Source organism: Magnolia sinica, chromosome 18, assembly GCF_029962835.1.
Source record: "Magnolia sinica isolate HGM2019 chromosome 18, MsV1, whole genome shotgun sequence".
Classification (NCBI taxonomy): Eukaryota; Viridiplantae; Streptophyta; class Magnoliopsida; order Magnoliales; family Magnoliaceae; genus Magnolia; species Magnolia sinica.
In genome coordinates this window covers 28,610,885-28,635,425 of record NC_080590.1, presented here as the reverse complement: position 1 = coordinate 28,635,425, position 24,541 = coordinate 28,610,885, and the positions used below count along the sequence as shown (strand labels likewise).

At 42.3% G+C, this 24,541-nt stretch overlaps 1 long non-coding RNA gene and 4 other non-coding genes across 5 annotated transcripts; all 5 read left to right on the top strand.

Moving 5' to 3' along the window:
* The first annotated feature begins 7,478 nt into the window (after positions 1-7,478).
* LOC131234211 (small nucleolar RNA Z199) lies at positions 7,479-7,565 on the top strand. The gene has a single exon (XR_009165618.1). It is a non-coding gene; the product is annotated as a small nucleolar RNA Z199 (small nucleolar RNA).
* A 101-nt stretch (positions 7,566-7,666) lies between these two features.
* LOC131234123 (small nucleolar RNA SNORD18) lies at positions 7,667-7,744 on the top strand. The gene has a single exon (XR_009165533.1). It is a non-coding gene; the product is annotated as a small nucleolar RNA SNORD18 (small nucleolar RNA).
* Positions 7,745-8,154: 410 nt separating this feature from the next.
* On the top strand, positions 8,155-8,244 carry LOC131234214 (small nucleolar RNA U54). The gene has a single exon (XR_009165621.1). It is a non-coding gene; the product is annotated as a small nucleolar RNA U54 (small nucleolar RNA).
* A 49-nt stretch (positions 8,245-8,293) lies between these two features.
* On the top strand, positions 8,294-8,386 carry LOC131234216 (small nucleolar RNA R64/Z200 family). The gene has a single exon (XR_009165623.1). It is a non-coding gene; the product is annotated as a small nucleolar RNA R64/Z200 family (small nucleolar RNA).
* A 551-nt stretch (positions 8,387-8,937) lies between these two features.
* On the top strand, positions 8,938-10,746 carry LOC131233396 (uncharacterized). The gene is made up of 2 exons (XR_009165235.1): positions 8,938-9,093; positions 9,297-10,746. It is a non-coding gene; the product is annotated as an uncharacterized LOC131233396 (long non-coding RNA).
* The last annotated feature ends 13,795 nt before the right edge of the window (positions 10,747-24,541 follow it).

Below are 24,541 nucleotides of genomic sequence, written 5' to 3'. Positions count from 1 at the left end.
CCGAGGGTTTTTTGTTCTCTGTTTGGTGCATGCATGGTTTTGGTGATGATCTCGTCTCTCCTTCATGTGTGTTCACATGGTTATCCAACACAATAATGTGAGTATCCCATGATTTATTGGGTTTGCCATACAAATCCAAGGTGTCAACATTCTGTCAGATGCTTGTTGTGAGATCTATAAATCATGCCACAGCTATGTTGCATATGTCATCCACCCCCCATGTGAATGCCACATTGTAGAGGTTCGGCTTCCTTGAAAATGAGAATTTAAATTAATCCCGGTCTAATTGAGGAGTTTAAGTTGGTTTCTGTAAAATGAAAGTGAATTTCCAGCACCTGGAGGAATGGCATTTTTTCTTGGAAGAAGGGGTTAGGAAGGATTCTCCCAATCTTGTACATTATACATTGAGAAATGGTACATAACTAAAATCCAAAACATTCATTCCCTTCTTCTATGTAATTCACATTGAAATGATCTCCTAAAAACTGCAAAATCCAGCCAAAAGATAAAAAGAAAAAGAAACAAAATCAAGAAAAGTTGTTTTTTTTTAAAAAAAAAGAAGGGAAATGAGCTTCTTTTTCTCTTGGAAGGCTGTCAGACATTTTAATTTCAAGCACCCCAAGAGGGAAAAAACATCAAGAAAGAAAGAAAGAAGAAAATAAATAAAACTAACTTCCCCTTTTCTCCTCTAATTTTGCACACTATATTTAAACACAAAGAAGGAAAAATTTTACAAAATAGCAACTGGGTTTCTCTTCAATCTCACACATGAATTTCAAGCATCCTTGTAAGAAAAATGAAAAAGAAAAAGAAAAGGCCAGTGGCATTTTCTCTTTGGGCTCATACACTATTTACATAATAGAGGTTTCTTAGATTAAATAAATTAATAAATAAAAGTTTTATATGATTTTGAAATTTTTTCTGGAACATTAAAACTAGCTTATGAAGTAAAATATAGAGGGAATGGATCATGTGCAGCGTAATTGACCGAATTGTGGGCCCTATGTGAAGTCTGTGTGGCATCCAATCTATTAAAAAAAATAAAATAAAATGTGCCCCACATTGAAAATGGGACTACCAAAATCTTGTGCTAGTCCAATCATTAGGTAAGCGCACAATTATATTAATGACCAATCAAAACACCAAAAGCTTGATTTTTGTGTTGTGGCCCACCTAATGATTCCACTGTCCTAACTTTTTTGGGTGTCCTATTTTCATTGGGGCTAGCCTATGAGTCATGTACTTGATTTGGCCAGAACCAGGGTCCATTGTAATTTTGAAAGGGACAACGCAGTAAATTACAGTGGAGTAAAATATGATTTTATTTTTGAGGCGAGGAAATTTTTTTGGAAGGTAAGCAGAGTATGATAATTTCTCACGTTACAAATTAGAGCAAGCCAGCTTAAAGTAGGGTTTTTCTTTTCTTTTTTCTTTTTTTTTTTTTTAATTTTTAATTTTTATTTAACAAGGTTCACAGAGTAAGACAACCATGGAAAACATACATCACACAGTCTCTACCTGCTCAACCAAGGAGCTGGAGACAAAGTTAGGGCTTTTCCAATACAATGAACGTTGACATTAATCTTTACCACAAAAAGAAAAAGAAAAAGAATAGCCAGATGAAAATGACTTCCAATTATTCCTACATGGTTTATATTTAAGTTAATCCAAACCGTTAAAATGTCTAAAAAGTGATTGATATTTAGCCAGGGATTATCCCAATCATATTATTATGGATGTTCCACTTACTTTCATATAATTGACCAATTTAGATTTCCAAATTAACAGTCAAATATCCATGGATCAGATGGTACTAGTGTTTACTCAATCATATCTTTAGAACGGAGCCCATCTACATTGCGCCATTAAATTGGGACGGTTGGTTGATGTACATTTCTGCAAGGTCTCATTTGAATGGTTGCAAGGGTATCAATGATTCTTCTTTCTGGGAAGTTATTTGATACTCTGGCGACATATGACCCTTGATGCTTGGTGCCTTACACAGTTGTTCTACACATGGAAACTCAATTTAATCGGCTAATTGTGGAAACCACTGTATCTAAGTAACAATTCCAAAATCGGTTTAGTGGAGAGTCATGATGCTTGTCCAACAAAGGCTATTTGATATTCCCATTTTTAACTGTCCCCCTTATATGTCCACCAATATGCTATTTTCATTTTTAACTCTCCCTTATATGTCCACCAATCCGTTAGTCAGCTAATCAAGAGAGCTTAATTCTTGTTTGATACATTTAAACTAGGACCATATTTTAGATAATTTAATTTGAATTAATTAAGCTCCACATATGCAATTGCTCGTGCATAATTGACGCCGGGAAGGACGTGAGGTCGAGCATCGTCTTGCTCAAGAGAATAATTCACAACCCTTTAAATAGGGGTACCAAGCAATATGAAAGAAATCAGAATCAAACTACAACTAAAACAGTAAACTTACTATTTATAGACGGTTGTGATGTCAACTAGTGCGTAAGGTTTTTGGCCAAAAATAGTAGGTGTCCTCTTTGGCTTCACCACACCGTTCTTCTAATTTTTCTAAGCTCTTTTCACGTTGGACGCAACTCCTAAACCCAACGGATGAAGAGTTATAATCAAACTAAAACTTATTATTTATAGTAGAAACGAAATTAAAATAGGAAAACGACTGTCGATCTAACGGTATATTGCAATCCGGCTAGGGTAACCCAGCGTAGCGGGGTTGGTTGGCTAAAATAGCTCATTCTACCCCAAAATCATATATTTTACGTCAGATAACTCATTCCGCATTGCAAGATACGCCCAATTTAAGGTCAGATGGTCTAGATCACTTTTGTCGTCGACCGGGCCTTTTCTGATCCATCTTGGCCATGTAATTGCCCGCGACCCGCTCTACATCAATAATCCATCATGATTTACCTGTGTATCAAAGTTTGAGATAATTCTAAGGTAGGGTGCCCCTTTTTTCACCGCACGGCTGGCACACATTAACTAGATCCGAGATGATTGTTCCATAGTCCAAGGGTGAATGGGGCAAAGTACAAATGAAGAAAAGCTCATACATTAGAAAGAAGAAACCTAAATTGCAACCGAAATTGCCTACAGCTACGTTGTTTGTATGAAATTCACTCTGTCTATCAGGTGATAACCATTATCTCAACGGCACATAAAAAGATTGGCCCAATAAAAGGGCTTAGATTATCTAAGTTAATGAAAACAATATAAATTTGTGCCTAAAACCTTTAAATTTACTGTGTTATAGCCCATCTAAATTTTGGATCAGGTTGATTATTGTCCACTGTCCTGGACTAATAAGTGATGGGTGGGACGGATGAAAGATACACACCAACGTAGCCACACATTTAAACTTGCAGTTTGACATCCCATCTTCATTGTTCCTTGTGGTATGGTCCACTTGAGTATTTGATCCGGCTGATTTTGGTCTCATGAACTAAAATCGAGGATCTCACCTCATGGTTGGAGTGAATTTTATACATAAAACATGGAGGCCCCAAAAGAGCCCGGGTGTTTCAGCACGCGTCATGCGATTCAGATTGGGAGCTATCCCGTTTGTCCCAAACTCCGCACAAGTAGAGACTACCAGGGGCTACCGTGATATATGGGTTTTATCTACACCGTCCATTGTTTTTTTTTATATATCATTTAATGGTATGAGGCCAAAATAAGCCCAATCTAAGGCTCAATTGGATCTTATAGTGTTGATTAAATGCTTACTATTGAAAACTTCTGGAGGGCAACATAAGTTTTGGATGAAGCTAATACTCATGTTTTCCTTTCCTTGCCTGATCCCGTGAACAGGTTGGATGGAAAATTAAGATCATAGTGAGCTCCAAAAGGTTTTAATGGTGGGGGTGTCTTTATCACAGCTGCTTCTTGTGGTGTGGTCCACCTGAGCAGGCCTCACTTTTAGGCTTATACCCTAAAATTATATGGTAAAATGGATAAATAGTGTGGACAAAATCCATACATCAGGGTGGGCCGTCAGAGGCCCTACATGTGCGTAGTCTAACTTAGCTAGATCCCTAACTATGGGCCCGCTGCCATTATGTGCCTTACATCCATACCGTCCACCCCCTTTTACAGCTCATTTTAGGGCTTAATGGAAAAAATGAAGCCAATCCAAATCGTATGTGGACCACACCATAGGAATGAGTGGTGATTGAATACCCACCATTAAAAAACTTCCTGAGGGCCACCAAAATGTTTATTTTCCATCCAACCTCTTGATAAAGTCAAAAAGATCTGGATGAAGGGACCACAGAAATATTATAGCCTGATTTAAAACTTCTGTAGCCCATTGGAAGTTTTTAATGGTTAATCACCACCTTACTTGTGCTTTATATATAGTGTGGTCTACTTAATATTTGGATTTGCTTCATTTTTTGGATTATGCTCTAAAATGAGTTGTCAAAATGGATGGATATTGTGGATGCAAGGCACATACATCACGGTGGGCCTCTTAACTAGGATCTACCCACTAGGGGTGCACATGGAACTAGTGGAACCATGGAACTAGACTGGAACCGACAAAACCGTATGATTTGCTCGGGTTCTAGAGTGTACTGGTTTCGATTCCAAAAATCAAAGAACCGATTAGTTTGGTTCGGTTTTTAGTTTGGGGGTACGTAGAACTGAACCGAATCATGAACCGATCTATAGAACCGAACCATATATTAAAAAAAAAAAAAAAAAAAAAACCCTAAGTTCATTCCCTTTACTACACTCTTCACACCGCCCCTGCTGCGGCTGCCCCCAATCCTCATCCATTCCTCTCTCTCTCTCTCTCTCTCTCTCTCTCTCTAGTTCTCTCTCCCTCTTGCTAGTTCTCTCTCTCTCTCAAGCCCAGAACTATGGAACCAATCCGAAATCAAATTGGTTTTAAAGGTCCGGTTCTGGTTTGTTTCTAGGGTGCTAACGGTCCAGTTCCGTTTCCGATTCTCCTAGAACCATTAGGAACAGTTCGGTTCCGGTTTCACCCAGGAATTGGATCGAACCTACCTGTGTGCACCTTTACTAACCACCTCAGTGGATATAGGGATCAATGTCTAGTCCAATCAAAGTCAATGTTTAGGTTGTTGGGCAATCCTAGTGGGAGCTGATTGGTTCGACTGCAACCTCAACGAAGACAATATGCCTTGTGGGGCCCACCTAGATGTACATATTCTATGTCCATGACATCCCTTAGTTTTGCCTGATCACTTTAGGGCATGAGCCCAAAAATGAAGATCCAATTCTCAAGTGGACCATATTGTAGGAAATAGTGGTGATTGAACATTAATGAACTACAAAAGTTCTGGATCAAGGGGATATTTGTTTTTATTTTTTTTTATTTTTTTCCCCCTTCATCAAGGTTTATCTAACCTTACCAATTTTTGTTCTTTCCTATAATAGGGTCCACTTAAGAATTGGATCTTCTTCATTTTGGGGCTAGATACATCTAGTTGTAATGGGCCCACCATCTAGATATAGATGCATAACTTCTTATGATGGAAGGCTAGGTGGGGGCCCACTATGATGTTTGTGGGAAATCCACATGGTCCATTCATTTTACCATACCATGTTAGGACATGGGCCCAAAAATAATGAAATCCAAAACTTAACTGGGCCACATGACTAGAAAATGTAGGCAGGTAAATGCCTACTGTTGAAACCTCACTGGGATCCATGTTTATATGCCATCCGTACTATTCATAAGGTCATTCTTTCTTGGATGAGATGAAAAAAAAAAAACAAAAGGGCTTGTTCCAAAAATTGTGGCCCGACGAATGTTTCGATTGTGGATGATGTTCAACCCTCTCATGTAGCCTATTTGAGTTTGGATTTGCATCATTAACAAGACCGTAAAAGTTAATGGACGGGAGATTTCTCACAAACATCACAGTCAGTCCCACTTAGCTTTTACACCATATTGGGTGAAGCTTAGATGGGATTAAGTGGGATGGAATTGCATTTAGTTTTGTACAAATTCCATCAGGCATTTTGGGAGGAATAGAAAGGTTGGGATTAAGTGGGATGGAATTGCATTTGGTCCATGCCTCTTTTTTTTTTTTTGGATTTTGAAATCTAATACACATGTGGCCCCACATTGATGCATGTGTTCTACTCATGACGTCGGTCTATATATGCCCTTTACAATAGGCGTTCTGAACTCTGGTAATGCACATATAAACATCCATTATGAATATGATTGTTGATTACAATTCCATGGTCCACCAAGGGGTTTAGCTTAATCCATTTTTCTAGTTTTAATCTTATCTAATACAATTCCATACCATTTAATCCCACAGCCCTGATTCACTCTCGGACACGGATATCCTATAAGAGGCTTTCATAGGAAGTTTCCGGAATTGGGGGTGAGGTCTATGCAATGTTTGTGAGAAATTCACCATGTCCGTCATTTGAGTACATGAGAATGGCAACCCAAAACTAAAGTGACCCATGAGAGGGAACAATAAATTGAAATAATTATTGGGCGCATCAGAATAATTTTTGTGTGTTTGATGGTCATCCCACGATCTCGTGACTGGTTTGGATTGCATAAAAAAATCAAGGGGAAGCCAAGAAGTTTCAACGGTGGCACTTCTTTCCCTTTTCAATCTCGCGTGGCCTACTTGAGTTTTCAACCCGCCTCATTTTATTTATGATGGATTAAAATGAGCTACGGAAACGGATGGACGGACTGGATTTACCACAAGCATAATGGTGGCCCCACCTGGCTTCCCTGAGTAGAAACTTCCTACTAAGAGCTCCGGCAGGGAATCGCGCCCTCCCTTCCAATCCACGCGGGCGCAGTGGATCCCTAACTGTGGGACCCACCTTGATGTATGTGACTTACATCAACTACGTCCATCCGCTCTGAAAGCTCATTTTAGGACATGATCTTAAAAATGAAATACATCTAGTTCTCAAGTGGACCACACCACACTAAACAGTGGTGATTGACATTAAAAACTTACCGTGGGCCACAAAAGTTTTGGGGCCAAGTTGATATTTATGTGGTCCCTACGTTCAAGCATTTGTGACCTTATCAATCACGTTGGAGGCAAATAACATTCTAGTGGCATTCAAGAAAATTTTAATGGGCGGTGTTCAATGTTTCCTTTGGTGTGGTCTACTGAGATTTGGATCGGCTTCATTTTCAGGGCCGTGTCCTAAATAAACTGATGGACGGTGTGGATATATCAAAGTGGGGCCCGCAGTCAGGGATCCACCCAAGCCGGGGCCAATGGATTCGCACGGGACGCACGCCTCGGATCACCGCATCTGTCTGCCACGTGTACGGTGCGAGATGAAATATGGCGATCCTCCGTGTATCCGAAGGCATAAGATCTTTCACTCTGTTTAGGGTTTCTACATAGTGCGTCTATAAAGAGGGCTCTTCAAGCCCACCCTTCCCCCGAAAGACTTCTACAGAGGTTTGTATTTCTATTCCCCTTCCCGTTTTTATTTTTTCTCGAAAGAGAGAATCATATGATGAGAAAAAAACTGCAACAAGATGAGATCTTTCTAGATCGTTATTTGTGATTACTGCTATTTAAGTCTCTGATGACACTCTCTTCATCTCTTTCATTTCGTATCCTTTAAAATCTTTCAAGTTTGGGGCTTTTATTTCTTTCTTTCAAGAAAAGGATTTTTGTACTTTCAAATCTGTGGAAGATGATGATTGATATTTTTTGGTCCGTGTTTCTGAATAAACTGTGACTGATACCATCTACCAACCTCTGATTCCACACATTTTTAAACGGCAAGCAATCCAAACCGTCCGATTATTTTTGCTTGTTTTTATCTATTTTTTCCTTTGCTCGCCCAAGTGCCAATCCCTCGCGGCGCATTTTAGCGGAATACGGTGCGGTTTTGCTAACGTGCGCCGCGGCGTGAATCTCACTTCGAGGATTCCTCGGTGTGAGGCGTTTATTGATTCAGCTTATGCTGTTCCGAGAAGTTTGGTGACTCATTCTATAGTTTTCGCTAGTCCCTTTGTATTTTTTTATTTGTGTTTGATGGCTCACTCAATGCCCCCTTAGGTTTAGGTGTAAAAAATAAAAGTCTTTTGAAGCGGCTCATTTTAGCACTTGAGCTTTTGCTAAAATGAGCCAGTAGCGTTAGTAAAAGAGCAGAATCCATTGTGGTGTTTTCCATGGCTCGATGATTAAACGCCTTTTAAAGGGCAATATACGCTATGCTGAGGATCTTGATGTGATGAATGCAAAAGATTGCAAAATGAGAGCTACATTGTCATTTTTTTCTTTGTTCATCTCTATGAATCCTGACTAGGTTTTTACTGCAGTGATGAATTATGAAGTTTATTCACATGTCAGACTTCAGAGATTTTCGAATCAATGAGAAGAGAATTTCATTTTCTGAGCAGTTGATGTTTTGAACTTTGGTTTGAAAAAGGAAGTGTTATAAACCATACGTCTCTCAAAAGTAGGTTATTGCATGTTCTTATCTCATTGTGTTCCTGCTGGCCCAATTGTTCGTGATCAACGTAAATGATTTCATGGACCCAATTTTGGATGGCTGTAATTGATCCAATTCGAATATCCTATTTCTGTAATTCCAGTCCATCTTTGATTTGCTTTTATTTACTATAACATCCTTATTTAAAGCCATGTGTGGGATGGAATCATAAGCAATCTATGATGTCTCTAACAAAAGTGTTGGGTAGTTGATGTTTACCGTTGATATTAAATGGTATTGATCAAATGGTTCTTATTGGCCAGATTGGCATCATGTTTTGGATGGTAGCCCATGAAATGTGTGCTGAACCTAATGAACAGTGTAGATCAATGGACTAGACCTTTCGGTTGTCCCAATAAAACTAGAGCACTACCAACTTGTAGTTCTCTGTGATCACTGGTGCATCTCTCATACTTGGGATGGTAGTACTTTCCTTCGGTTCACAAGGAATTCTATAAAAGCAGCCCACACTCATAAGTCATACCCTCACATCCATGCTGTAGTGTGATTTCACCTCCTATCAACGGTAGAATGGCCTCTTTGGATTGGGAGCGGATCAGGTGTTATCCTGGTAATACCGCAGTGGGTGTCTCCGTGACTGTGGCTCAACTGTGTAATGTTGTATATCTATACGATTTATTGGGTTTTCAGCTCATTTTATGTCGTGATCTCTAAAAATTAAATGAATCCAAATCCCAAGTGGACTGCATCATAGGAAACAGTTGTTATTGGATATGCCATTGGCCTTGTTTAAGTTCACAGACCTGGATGAAGGGAAAAGGCAAATATCAGCTTTATCCAAAGCTTTTGTGGCCTATGAGAGGTTTTTTTAATGCTAGAAGTTTTTATAATGGGCAATTGACCCTACCAGAGATTTGGATTGCTTGATTTTTGGAACATGCTTTAAAATGAGCTGGAATAACTGATATATGGCCTACATTGGTGATTTAAAAATTAAAAGAATGGTTATCATTCATCAAGTCTAGAATGTTGTAAGGTGGTCCTTATTACAATTAAAATCATTAGGCATCCTGTTCAAAGAAAATCAATCATAAAAAAAATACTGAAAAGATGGTTTTTAAAAGTAAATAATTGAATCCAAACAAATTAAATTAGGTTGAAAAGCAATTTTGAAAACAGATAATCCGGTACAAAAGCTTGCGTTAATTTCAAACTCCTCGCCTGACAAAATGGAATGGCAAGTGCAATTCAAGGAGAGGTTGCATATTGAGGTTGTTAGACCTTTCAAAAGACGATTGTGCGAGAGCAAGAAAAGAGTTGAGGTTGTAGAATCGGTTTTAAAAGATTAAGACTACAAGAGGCACATGAGCAAGAGCAAGAGAGACAATTGAGACTGAGGTTATAGCCCAACGAAGCGGTTTTAAAGGATATAAGAGTACAAGAGCAAGAGAAGGAACTCGAGTTTCAGTAGACGGACAGATGGATAGATTGAGAGCGAGTGTACCGTCCTCAAAAGAGGGCCTTTGGAGCAGGAAAAATAGTTTAAGAGGGTTGGTTGATAGAGGTTGTTGCCAGACAATAGTCTTAAAAGATATTGCTGAGCAAGAAAAGGAAATTTCAAAAAGTTTCGAAGGACAGATTCTCAGATGAAGAGTGTACAACAAGAAAAAGAGTGCATGAGCCCAAGAATTAAGTTGGTTGGTGGAGAGTCTGTAGCCCAAGAACGCAGTCTTATGCATGAGCAGCGCAGCAGTCACAGAGGTTGAAGTTCTTAGGAGGAGAGAGGGTGGAGATTGATTCTGTTCAAGAACAGTCCCGTAAAGAATGAAAGAGCAAGAAAAAAGATTTCAAGAATTGAAAAATTAATAGCACAAGAACAAGAATTCAAAGGGGGAGATTGAAGCTGTAGCCCGAGAATTCAGTCTTAAAAGCTTGAAGAGCTTAGAAGGAGAGGGTGGAAATTGAGTCTGCAATAACAGTGCTAGACTAAGAAAAAGAGTTCAAGGATAGGGTCTCAGAAGGGGAGTGCAAGAATCTCAAAAAATGAAAGAGCACAGGAGCAAGAAAAGGAATTCGAAGGGGTGGAGATTGAGGCTGTCGCTCAAGATACAGTCTGGAAAGCTAAAAGAGCTTTAGAGAGATGGTGTAGATTGAATTGAGCCTGTGCTCTAGCGGATTGGAACAGTTGAGGGTAGATACCCTTTCTTCCAATACGTGGAATTGTAGGGCATTGACATCCATATGGTGGATGGAAAGTAAAGGGGCTATTTTACCAAATCACAAGTTCTACCATGACACCTCTGCAGTTTCTGTACATGCCTATTTCATGATTTTGCTAGCTTAGATTGATGGTTTCTTTCACTCAAAATCTCTGAAAAATGGTAGTTTTATAGTGTGATAAGTAATGATACTATTTACAAACTCTAGATTTACAAGCCAAAATCCTTTCTAAACATACGTGAAGAAATGATTATAATGGCGAGGTGTTTGTTTCTTGAATTACATGGTAATGACTTTTAGAGGAAAATAACTGTGATTTTCCAAGTTTTGGATCAACTTTGGGCCTCTAGGCCGATCCGTTCACAACTATTGGACTTGAGAGGTGCGCACGTGCGCATGTTTGACATCCAAACAGGGCAGCCCGGTATGTGTGCGTTGTGCAGCCCTCTCAGCTTGATGATTGTTGTGTTTTTGCGTTGATGGGTTTTTGTTGGGTGGCCCGGCTGGATGGGACCCACCTGGATGAACGTATTATGTGTATCATTATGTGTTTCTAAGATTTTCACAATGGAAGGTTCTCAAGTAGGACAGATTTTCACATCAGAAGTTGCACGTCTTATCTCATGTTTTTGGGCCATCTTTTGGCATTCGTTGTGGCCCCACGCACAATATATGTGGGGGACACCACCTGGAATTTATGGCCCGTACTATTGGCTGTAAGATTGATGTTTAACTTGAGCCAAGGTGGACCCTACATGATTGGGAGCTAGATCCCAAAGCGGGGCTCGGCAAGGTTGCGCAGGAATTTCAAGAGCCCATGTTTAGCCACGTGCCAAGCAATGTGTATCTGAATCAGTGGACTACTTGGGGGATGTTTATTTCACATGTCAGGATTAGGATGTCCCACCACTTCATCAAGAATGGACCCCAAGTGTTGGAGAAGTGGGCTCAAAGTTGGGACAAATTCATTCCTAAACTGCTTGTCTGATTTTCGATGTTTTGGACCAACTTTGGGCTTCTATGGTGGACCCAACGTAGAAGATGTGTGTGGGCCACGACTTGAAATTTTTAACCTATACTAATGAATAGTTAAATAATATTTTACTTGGGCCAATGCAAACCCCACATGATTGGGGAGTGGATCCCAAAATGGGGCCAGGCATAGTTGTGCGGAAAATTGAAATGCCAATGTTTGGTCCTACCCAAAAAATTATGTGTGAATAACTAGTTGGTCACACCTTATATTTTTTGAAGTCTATATATAAGACTACCAAAGGGACCTGACAGCACGTCGAAAGGTGGCCCCTTGTGATATGTATTCAAAATAGGGCAAAAACTAATTCTGCAATGTTTCCTACACATTTTCTCCAGTACCCATGTTTGGGCCATCATTGTAAATTGTATAGACCCAAATAATGAGGCCTGCCTTGTAATTTTTTAAAGCTCATATATAGAGCTACCAGATGAATCTCTCCTTTCACCAGATATGGGCCCCACATGGTCATGAATATGAATTGAAGATGGCTAGAAATTAACCATGCACCAAAAGTCTGTTTGACGTAATTCATGTGGGGCCACATCAGTGGGATCCACCACCTTTATAAGGCATTTAATACAACATCTAAACCATGAAAATGAACTCCCAGGTGCTAGTGGGCCCAAAACATTAAGTGAGACATTTAGTGTGGGTTGCCTTGTATAGGCCTTAGCATTGGCTAGTGAGGCCTACCTTGCACGCTATGTAAGCCTTTCATTTTTTGATGGGGTGATACATGTGATGGGCAGCCTTATTGTCATTTGTTTCTCTTAGGTTATATGCAGCCTTGGGCCCATCCAAATGAAGAAAGACTAAGGCAAGGCCCAGTTAGGTCCAATACCAAGAGAAACACTTGGGAGTAAGAAGCCCATCACGATAACCCTTCTTAGTAGGGCTGTACATCGAGCCGAGCTGAGCCAAGTCAAGGTGGACCAAGCTTGGTTTGACTCGTCTGTGCTCTCCTTGACCGCAACCTCGAGCTTATCATTGGAGCTTAGCTTGGAGCTAGTGGATCGAGTTGAGGCGAGCTTACCTCAAGTCGAGTTGAGCCTGCTTCCAACTCAACCCAACCTAGCACCCAACCCGCACCCGACTCAACTCAGTAACCCGACCCAACCAGCACCCGACTCAACCCTGCAACCCGACCCAACCCAACCCACACTCAACTCAACCCAGCCACCCGATCCAACCCACACCCAATCCAACTCCCAAATCAAATATTCAATTAATAATATATATATATATATATATAATATTAGATAGAGCCATAGAGGTACCTGGTTGTTGGTGTTGAGAGAGAGAGAGAGAGAGAGAGAGCTCGGGCGAGTGGTCAGGTGGAGGTTTAGGTCGGGTTCGATTAGGGTAGACGCTGAGTTAAGCTCGGGCTAGTGGTAGAGTGGAGAGAGAGAGAGAGAGAGAGAGAGAGAGAGAGAGAGAGAGGAGCTCGAACGTGGCGGGTTGGGTAAGGAAGGAAAATGGTAAGAAAGGGATAGACAATTAGCGTAGGTTTTAAGTTTTAACTATTTATATATATATAATATTTGAGTCGAGTCGAACTCGAGCTTCGAGCTGAGCTGAGTTTGAGTCAAGTTGAGTCAAGATCCACTAATGTCAAGTTCGGCTCATTTTCAAAATGAGCTGGGTCATGTGAAGCTTGGCTCCACTTGAATTAAGCTAAGCCGAGCGAGCTTTTCAAGCTAGCTTGGCTCGTGTACAACTCTACTTCTTAGGCGTGCCTTGCATACTACCGCTAGTCAGTCTAGTCACACTTAATGGGGCCCATTTGAATTATATAAGTTATACTAGATGGGCTTTCGTGTTTTACTTGTGCATGATGTTTGTTGACCCAACATGATTTGGAATATGTATAATGTTGGCATATGGGTCTTATGTTTGGGATTGTAATTTATCTTTTAGTTGATGTTGGATTTGTGGGGGTCATATGCGTTATGGGATCCACCTTAGATGTATGTATCCTATGTTTGGCTTCCTTGGTGTGGGACTATTATCCACTACCCAACCAAACTTAAACTTAAGTAGAACGTACTATAAGATTGCTAAACCAATTAAAAGCCCATTGACCATACTTGTTGTAAAATGTGGGGGCACAATTATGTGTTGAACATGCAACCTTCAGCTAGTGGGGCCCACTTAATCATGGAATTAGATCCATATCAATAAAAAGCTCGGTGTTTAGATATTTATCTTACGTAAAATTTGCTTAGTGGTCCACCACATGGGACCTACACTTAACCTATAGGACCACATAGCTTGAACGTAGCCCAAGGTCAATGTGCATGTCACACTTAGGTGGGACCCACCTATTGATGGTTGAGATGATGATACGTGTGTGGTAACATGATGATGATGAGTATGATTTAAATGATGGTAACTATAGTAGTGTTAATTTGATGGTGGCAAAGTAGTATTAATGATGTGCATAATGTTGTTTATGTTTAACGTAATATGATTGTGAATGGACTAATTATGGTAGCATGCATACTAAAAATGATATGATAACAAATGTATATGGTAATGGTCATGGTAGTGACATACATATGGGTAGTTATGGTAGCATACACTGCTTAATATTGGGTACCTAGTAGATGATGTTGATGTCAAAGTGATAATAATGCACGTATTGATGGTCGTGATGATAGTGTGGACAAGATAACCATGTTTTACTTGATACTTGGATGATGATAAATAAATGATATTGATAATGCACGTGAATCCTTGAATGTTATGCACTCCATGCACATGCACATTAAAAATGCACATGTTTCCATGATATAGGTTATGACAATGAATTTGATGTTGAATGATGGCTATGATAATGATGATATATGCGAGTACTTATGTGCCACCATAACCTATGCACCTTATGTATGTGCATGCTATGTGAGCCTTGGCGGCCCATTTGTTAAGTAATCACAAGAGGTGTAGGGCCTTATGTGTTACCGATGACACTATAATGTATGGACCATCGCGTCACATTGGCTATTCTTAAGTTGAGCCTAGTGCCTTAGGCTTGTAAAAGCCCACTTTCCCATGTAACTTGGGATGCAAACTAGTTACAAATAATCATTAGATGAGAGGCCAAGTGAGCCCACTTCCATGGTCAAGGGAAGGATGTTTGATTATTATTAGTTTGCTGGTCTACTTAGCTAATTGACACTATTATTAAGTAAAGTCCACGAGGGCATGCAATTATGGCAGATGTATAATGGCATGTGATGTAATGTATGGTGAAGGCATGGTAGCATTTACGCACAACCCTAAGTCATATCCTATATATTAGAGTTGGCTCGACTCGAGACTTGTACCCTTGCGACCGCGCCGTCGCCGCGGTTCTAATGCTCATATTGCGAACCGAGGCAATACCCAGTCTAGGAGATGTGGGCCTGTGTTCAGTTGGAGGAAAACGCCGCGTGTTGCAAATACCGATGGAATCTCTACAGCACATCACATCAATCCATCATTTCACAAGTTAAGTACACCACCCATGCTCCATGCCACCTCACCCCTCACAAGTCAACTCTCTTTTTCCCCACCCATACCTTTTTTACACAATTTTCAAACTAACTCATACCTCTCCTTTCCCATCTCTTACAACAACCACACCTTATCAATCCATCCCATCCTTTCTCTCTCATTTTTCTCCATTTTATAAACAAGCAACCCAATGTCCATGAGCGCTTCCCATGAGAGAGCTACTGTGGCCCACCTTCCTACCTCTCATATCCATCATCCAAAGTCCATCTAAACTGTTGGAATCGTTTCCTTGGAGCTCTAGATTGCATTGGCGGAAGAAGGAAGAAAAGATCTTGAGGTGGGTGTTCATCCATCGTTTTTTTAAACATAAAAATAAAAATTTTGATGGCCCACTTATGGTGGGACCTATCTTGATGTATGCATTGTATAGAGGGACCATAGTGGCAGGGTCCCTCCGCTACTTCGATCTCCATTTCTCTCTCTCTCTCTCTCTCTCTCTCTCTCTCTCTCTCCCTTTCTTTGTGGCCCACCTTGAAGTTGATCCCACCATCCACGCTGATGTGGACCCATCATGATGTATTTATTATACTTGCACCATCCAGCAAAACTGGACGGTGGAGATCCACCCACCTGATGTGTGTGCACATGTGCAGCGCACTGGTTGTGGGGCCACCTTGATGTGTATGCTTTATGCACTCCATCCAGGGCAATCTGGACGGTGCGGCCCACCTATCATGTATGTGTTTCATCCCTGCTGAGGGACCCTGTCGTTGACGTGCTGCAGCCCAGCAAGTGGACCCACACACATGTGGACTCCACCATACTGTATGTATATCATTAACACCATCCAAACAGTGGGCCCCACATTCACAGCTGCAGCCGCTGACGCAGCAAGTCCTGTGGGTACAATATATAATAATAATAATAATAAATATGATATTATATTAATATATGACGGTGGGCCCTAATGTACATGGGACCCACCTCATATGGACGCAGGTTGGCTATTGTACTCACACCAGCCTATGGCTGATGTCATGACGTCAGCAGGCCCGTGGGACCCACCAAATGTATGGGTCTGATCCAGACCGTCCAACATTTTTGAACGGATGGGATCCACCTTAATGAATGTGTTTTACATCCACCCCGTACACCTGTTGTGGATGTGGGACCTGTCCCACACGTGTGACACGTGTGGGCAGGTGGGACCCACTTGATGCACGTGTCTTATATCCACGACGTCCATCTGTGTGAAGCGCACTTGATATGTGTATTTTGTCCACCGTCCAGGGACGTGGATTGGCGGGTACACCTCTCACGTGGGATTCCACCGAATGTATATGTCTTATACCTCACACCTGCTATATGTATATACTATTATTTTATTATATATATATATGGTGGGCCCATGTGGGACCCTGCTAGACGATTTGGCCATTGCACCTCACACAGCTAGGTGTTGCTCTGAATGGCGTCAACAAGCTCTGTGGGTCCCACGAGATGTATACCTCACGCCGTTCATCTTCCAAGCCCACTTTGATGATCATAGTCCACACCGTCCAACAGCTGCTAGACGGTGGGGTCCACCTTTGATGAATATGTCGTATATCCACACCGTCTATCCGGTGGACACACTACAAAATCAGTGGGGATTGAATGTCTACCATTGAAACCCGATTTTGGGGTCACAGAAGTTTTGGATTAGTATAAAATTTGTTTTTCCTCTTAAGTTGGGTCCATGTGACCTTATGAACAGATTGGATGGAAAATAAACATTATGGTGGGCCCACTTAATGTATATGAAGCCCATTGTTGAGGCCCATTTGGTAAGGCCCATTTAATGTATATTGGCCCATTAGTGCGGCCCATTGATGCAGCCCACTCGATCGTATATAAGGCCCATTGTTGCGGCCTGTTGATGCGGCCCACTTGGCATATATGAGGCCCATATGATGATGCCGACTTGATGTACACGAGGCCTATTATGATGTGTATTAGGCCCTTATCGTGTGGTCCATTTAACGTGTATTAGGCCCATGACGCGTGGCTCATTTAATGCATTCGAGGCCTCGTTGATGTGGCCCATTTAATGTTTATGAGGCCCATTGGTGCGGCCCAAGTAGTGCGGCCTACTTGATGTTTATGAGGCCCAATGGTGCGGCCCAAGTAGTGCTGCCCACTCGATGTTTATGAGGCCCATTGGTACAACCCGTCGATACGGCCCACTCGAAGTATATGAGACCTGATGTGATGTATTCGAGGCCCATGGGTAAGGCCCGATGTGATGTATTCGAGGCCCTTGTGCAAGGCCGTGGGGCCACTATGTGTTTGGTTCTATGTGGACCACTCCCTTGGGAGAAATGTTAGTTAAATGTCCACATTGATGGACAATGATGGTTAGATGTCCACATTGTGACCTTCCCTTAGGCCTTGATAGGATTCTCATCGATTGTTGAATATCGATTGAGGCCGATTTTCGATTCCGATTTTTTTGGCTGATTGTCGATTATTGATCGAGTGATTTTCGATTACGATTTACCGTGGCCGATTGCCGAATATCGATCGAGACCGATTTTTTATTCTGATTTGTCATGGCCGATTACTGAATATCGATCAAGGCTAATTTCTAATTCTGATTTGTCGTGGCCGATTGCCGAATATCGATCGAGGCTGATTTTTTATTCTGTTTTGTCGTGGCTGATTGTAGATTATCAATCGAGGCCGATTTCCGATTCTTATTTGTCATGGCCGATTACCGATTATCGATCGAGGCCAATTTCTGATTCTGATTTGTCGTGGCCGATTGCCGATTATCAATCGAGGCCAATTTTTTATTCTGATTTGTTGTGGCCGATTGCCGATTATCGATCGAGGCCAATTTTTGATTCTGATTTGTCGTGGCCGATTGCCAATTATCAATTGAGGCCGATTACCGATTCTGATTTGTCGTAGCCGATTGCCGATTTTGATTGTCGGGGCTCAATGTGATGGATACGTGACCTGTATTTAAGACCCAACGTGATGTGTATTCAGCCCGTGTCCAACGCCCAATGAGATGTGTATTGAGGCCTAGGTGATGGGGCCCACTATGATGTATTTCAGGCCCATGGGCAAGACCCATTGTGATGTATTCTTAGCCTATGGGCAAGGCCCATTGTGATATTATTATGCCCATGATGCATGGCCCATTTAATGTATTCGAGACCCATGTACAGGGCCCATATGTCATGTATTTGAGGCCCATGAGTAGAGTGCACTTGTTGTGTATATGTGGCCCTTGTGTAACGCCCATTGTGTTGTATATTAGGCCTTTGTGTGAGGCTGTGGGCCCCATTATATGTTTGGCTCTATGTTGACCATACCTAGAGGGCAATGTTGGTTAAATGTCCACATTGTCGAGTCCGATTGTTGATGTCGGTTATTGATACCGATTATGAGTATGTGACAACATAGCATCATGATACATGCCTATACGCATCATCTGTATGTTTGTTATGAGATGTGGTTGACATTGCATATGCCATTGGGCAGGTTGTTATAAGACTCCTTGATGGGATGAGATTGTCTCACATGAGTATACGGTATGCGCAAGATCGATGCATGACTAGATTGTATGAATCATGCATCTTGATTGTGTGATTGTGATTACTGTACGCCCTAGCGACATCAGGGCTATGACCTCCACAGGCTTGTTGTGGATGGCTAGATGAGACCCTGAAAATGTTTAGTTCGAGCATTTGGGCACTTTAGATGTCCGTGGGTGAAAGTCCTTAAACTTTCGAGGCCGGAGACGCCCCAACGTCGAGCGAGTGGATACATGAGCGCCGAGTGCCGAATACTAGTAGGCGCGTCTCCCACTATGTCGTGGTCGGTTGGGAGAGCGTGTGGCCTTATCCGCTCGAGAGAAGGGGGCAATATTAGGTTGAGTTTGACCGGCTCGTGCATGAGTCCGCTATCGACGTGCGGATAGGTATTGGAGACTATTGACTAGGCGGATAGTGAGGTTTCTTATGCTCTCTTGGTGCGCTGGGAGAGCGGCGGTATCATTTGGAGTGTACTAAACCCGGTGATATCCCAGAGATGAACTGTCTTGATATGTGGACATATTGAGCGGGAATTGTATACTCATTCATTCATTCATTCACTATCTACTCGGTGGTGGTGCGCAACTATTTGTTGCATGTACCTTCACAATGGTCGGGATTTCGATTGGGCGCACGACTAACCGAGATCGGGAGTTTACCACATTGAGTCGACTATCCAAATTAGGTATGAGACTAGTTTGGATACAAGTCCATTGTGATGGACCCCATAGCTTGCGACACTACGTCTACTATCCCGACTTCACACTTCAACATGGTCATTCCATTCGCACCACATTTTGCATTACATCGGAGGCATATGGTACGACTGACGCTGTTTATTTTATTTATCGGGAATGTATATTGCATTGCATTCTCTGCATCTAATATTTGGCTCTCTATGACTTCTCATTTGCGTAGCTGATTTATATTATGTATCTTAATATTGTATGATTCATGATCTTGTCGGTATTTATATTCAGATATTGTACGATTTATGGATTACCGGTATATGTAGTATTGTATGATTATGTTATTGTATTGAATACTTGACACTTACCATGTGCACACACTTACACCACCCTCTAAGCTTTCTCAAAGCTTATGCACGATCGGGCTCACAAAATTCACGATTGCCGAATCCGGTGCCGAGACCATGTAGTACCCTATTCTTGGCTCCCGGCGCCCATATGCGATTACGATCCCGGGATCCTACAAGGAGGAATATTTTTTTTTTTGTACATTTTACTCGTAATTAGCTCAACCACATTTTTACCCAATTCACAAAAGCAACATCAACATCACATATCCACTAATATAATCGATTGAGTACAATGCTATAAGGAAATACATAAATCGAAAATCAAGCTCCGGAACAACCGCACGCTCCAAGCTCAACAATGCCGCAACCTAACATCTCGCACGCATCTATCGTGCATAAGCTTATGTAAAGCTTAGAGGGTGGTGTAAGTGTGTGCACAAGATAAGTGCCAAGTATTCAATACAATGCCATCATCATACAAGACCGAAAATATTGGTGATCCATAAATCGTAAATATCAGAATAAACAGATATACGAATAAGATCATGAATTATCAGAGTAAAGAAATATTGACAAAGTCATAAATCATAAGATAATAGACTAAGAGGAAATATTGGTAAGTGCATAAATCATACAATATTAAAATACACAATACAAATCAACATGAAAATGAAGAGTCATAGAGAGCCAAATATCGGATGCAGAGGATGCAATGCAATATACATTCCCGATAAGTAAAATGAATAGCGTCAACCATACCATATGCTGCGGATGTAATGCAACATGCGGTGCAAATGGAATGACCATGTTGGAGTGTGAAGTCGGTATGGTAGTACGTAGTATCACAGTATAGGGTCCATCACAATGGACTTCTATCCAAACTAGTCCCATACCTAATTTGGATGGTCGACCCAATGTGGTAAACTCCCGATCTCGGGTTAGTCGCACCCCAACCGAAATCCGGCCATTGCGAAGGTACACGTAATAAATATTTGCGCACCACCGGCCGAGTGGATAGTGAATGATGAATGAATGAATGAGTATGCAACTCCTACTCACTACATCCATATACCGTACATCTCGGGATCATCACCGGGGTTTAGCACACTCCAAATGGCACTATCGCTCTCCCACCGCACAATCCAAGTGAGCGTAAGAAACCTTACTATCCGCCTGGCAATAGTCCGCCAATACCTATCCGACATGTCGATAGTGGACCCATTCACGAGCCGAGTCAAACTCGCCTAGTATTGCCCCCTACCCGCGGCCGGTAAGGCCACACTCCCTCCCAACCGACCACGACATAGTGGGAGACGCGGCCTCCGGTATTCGGCACTCGGCGCTCATGTATCCACTCGGTCTCGACATTGGGGCGTCTCCGGCCACGGAGGTTTAGGAATTTTCACCCGGGGTCATCTATGATGCCGATATGCTAGAATAAATTTCCGGTGTCTCATTTGGCCATCCACGATATACCTGTGGAGGCTACGGCCCTAATGACGCTAGGGCATATAGTAATCATATTGCAAAATGCGATATGCATGAGTCACACAGTTCATTCATGCATCAATCCTCAATGCTGCGCATGCTCATGTGAGATAACATCCGCCTATCAAGGAGTCTCATAACAACATGTTCAATGACATATGTAATGATCAACCACATCTCATAACAAACATGCAGATGATGCGTATGACATGTATCATGATGCTATACTGTCACATACTCATAATCGGTGTCGACAACCGGCATTGACAATCGACCTCGACAATGTGGACATTTAACCAACATTGCCCCCAAGAAATGGCCCTCATGGATCCTAACATATAGTGGACTCATGACCTCACACAAGGGCCAAATATACAACACCATGGGCCTCACTCAAGAGTTTAATACATATCACGATAGACCTCTCACATGGGCCTCATATACATCACAATGGACTCCATCGCTCGATCGGTAATCAGCCTCAATCGACAATCAACAATTAGTTGCGACAAATCAGAATCGGTAATCGGCCTCGATCGACAATCAACAATCAGCTGCGACAAATCAGAATCGGTAATCGGCCTCGATCGACAATCAACAATCAGCTGCGACAAATCAGAATCGGTAATCGGCCTCGATCGACAATCAACAATCAGTTGCGACAAATCAGAATCGGTAATCGGCCTCGATCGATAATCAGCCTCGATCGAAAATCAACAATCAGTTACGACAAATCAGAATCGGTAATCGGCCTCGATCGATAATCAGCCTCGATCGACATTAGGCAATCGGCCGATTAAGGCCTCAGGGAAGGTCACAGTGTGGACATCTAATCAATATTGCTCCAAATGAGTGGCCCACATAGGGCCAAACATATAGTAGGCACATGACCTTACACAATGGTCTCATAAATCAAGGGGGTCGTATCACATGGGCCTAATGCACATCGCTATAGGCCGTATCATATGAGCCAGAAATACATCTCGATGGGCCTCATCACATGAGCCGAAATATTTCACAATGGCCTCACTAAATGGGTCAGGAACACATCTCAATGGGCCACAACGTATGGGCCGAGTATATATCACAATGGGCCACGACCCATGGGCTGCAACCCGTGGGTCTCAAATACAAGTGGGCCACATTAATGGGGCCCATATATAAACCTCAGGTGGGCCCTGCTCATGGGCTTCAAATACATAATATGTGGGCCCTACCCATGGGTCTTATACGCATCAAATGGATCACGCGTCATAGGCCTAATACATGTCACAATAGGCCTTGCATCAATAGGCCGCACTAATGGGCCTCGTACTCATCAAGTGGGTTGTATCAAATGGGCAGCAGTAATGGGCCTCGAATACATCACAATGGGCCACGACAATCGAATGACAATCGAAATCGGTAAATCGGTCACGACAATCGGGCTCGATCACTAATCGACAATCGGCATCGATAATCAGTAGATAAACAAAGTGGGGTCTATAGGTGATCAACAGATCAACCATAGTATAAAGATCGGCACTCAGCCATGGTTTTATTAATTAGATAGCATGGAGCCATCCGTCTACGGTGAATGGAGCCCACTTATTCGAGTTAACCTACTAAGGAAAGGAAGAGAAAGGGCCTAACAAGGCCTAAGGGAAGGTCACAATGTGAACATCCAACCATCATTGCCCATCAATGTGGACATCAAACCAACATTGCTCCCAAGGAGTGGCCTACATAAGGAATTCATACACAATGTAACGGCCACACATACATCACATTGGGCCTCGCTCATGGGCCTCACATATATTGCATCGGGTCAATTGAGTGGGCCGCTCAAATGGGCCAAACCAAATGGGCCGCTTTAAATGGACCGAGTCAAATGGGCCGGGTCAAATGGGCCAAATGTATTTCAAATCGGGCCCACCCTTATGTATTTTGAGATCCGACCTATTCATAATTAGCATAGAGATAGATGAAGTGAAAACCAATTATCCGCTTGGGTGGGGATCACTGTGGCTCAAAAAAAAGTTTTAAACGGTGGATGTCACTATACCTCATTATTATTGCAAATGGTGGGGTCCACTTGAATTTTGGATCTCACTCATTTATCCCATGCCATGATATGACATCTCAAATGGTTGGACGGTTTGGATACAACACATGTATCATGGTGGGCCCCACCGTCCAAACAGTGGACTGTGTAGATAAAGCACATACAACATTGGGGCCCACGCTACAGGGATGGATCTCATGCATCCAGAGTGGGTCCCACCATCAGAACAATTGGGATGTACACGTACATCACGTGGGATCTGCAGAGCTTGGAATGTTCAAAGGAAGAGTAGCTACGTAGCTGCTAAACGTGCAGCATTTCTGCCGTTAAAGAGGGCAGTGGTGGGTCCCACGTAGGGCCCACCCCAACAAATATAAAATATAATATATTAATGTTATATTAAGTACGAGCATACAGCCTTTTTGCTGCCTTTAAAAGAAACAGAGGTGGTCCCACATAGGGCCCACCCTTGAGTATATATATATAGTATACATTATATGCAATAAAGTAGCTGCAGTAGTGCAGCTGTATTGCATTAAAGAGGGGAGTAAAGGTGGTCCCAGGTAGGGCCCACCCTTCCTAGCTAACATATGATAATAGGTAATATTATAATATAATATATTAATATTATATTAATAAGATGCAACGTCCACCAGGCCCTGGATGGCCTGGACATGCATATACATCGAAGGAGGCCCCACACGAACGTGGGTCCCACGCCCAAGGATGATGGACGGCTGGATAAAACACGTACACTAGTGGGGCCCACCGGAATAGATGGATGACGTGGGTGGGTCCCCTGGACCCCACCGTCAGCACACGCCCGTGCCAGTACACATGCTCCATGCTAGTCACCCTGCAGGGATCAATACCAAGACCTCAAGTGTTGAAACGAGGTATCTCCACTCAATCTGCCAGTTGAGCCATGGACCTGGGTGTGCACGCGCACCAAGGAGGGCCCCACACGGACGTGGTCCCACTGCCCAGATACGGTGGATGGTTTGGATAGAACACATCCGCCATGGTGTGGCCCCACACGTGGGGTGGAGGGCAAGGATGGGTCCCATGGACCTCAATGTCCATGCACGCTCCCCTGTTAGCTACTCCCACTCTCAGCCACACTACACTGTCAGTACACCCCACGTCAGTCTACACTTCACCGATAGCCAGCCTACTTACGCTGGACAGTGTGGATTGCA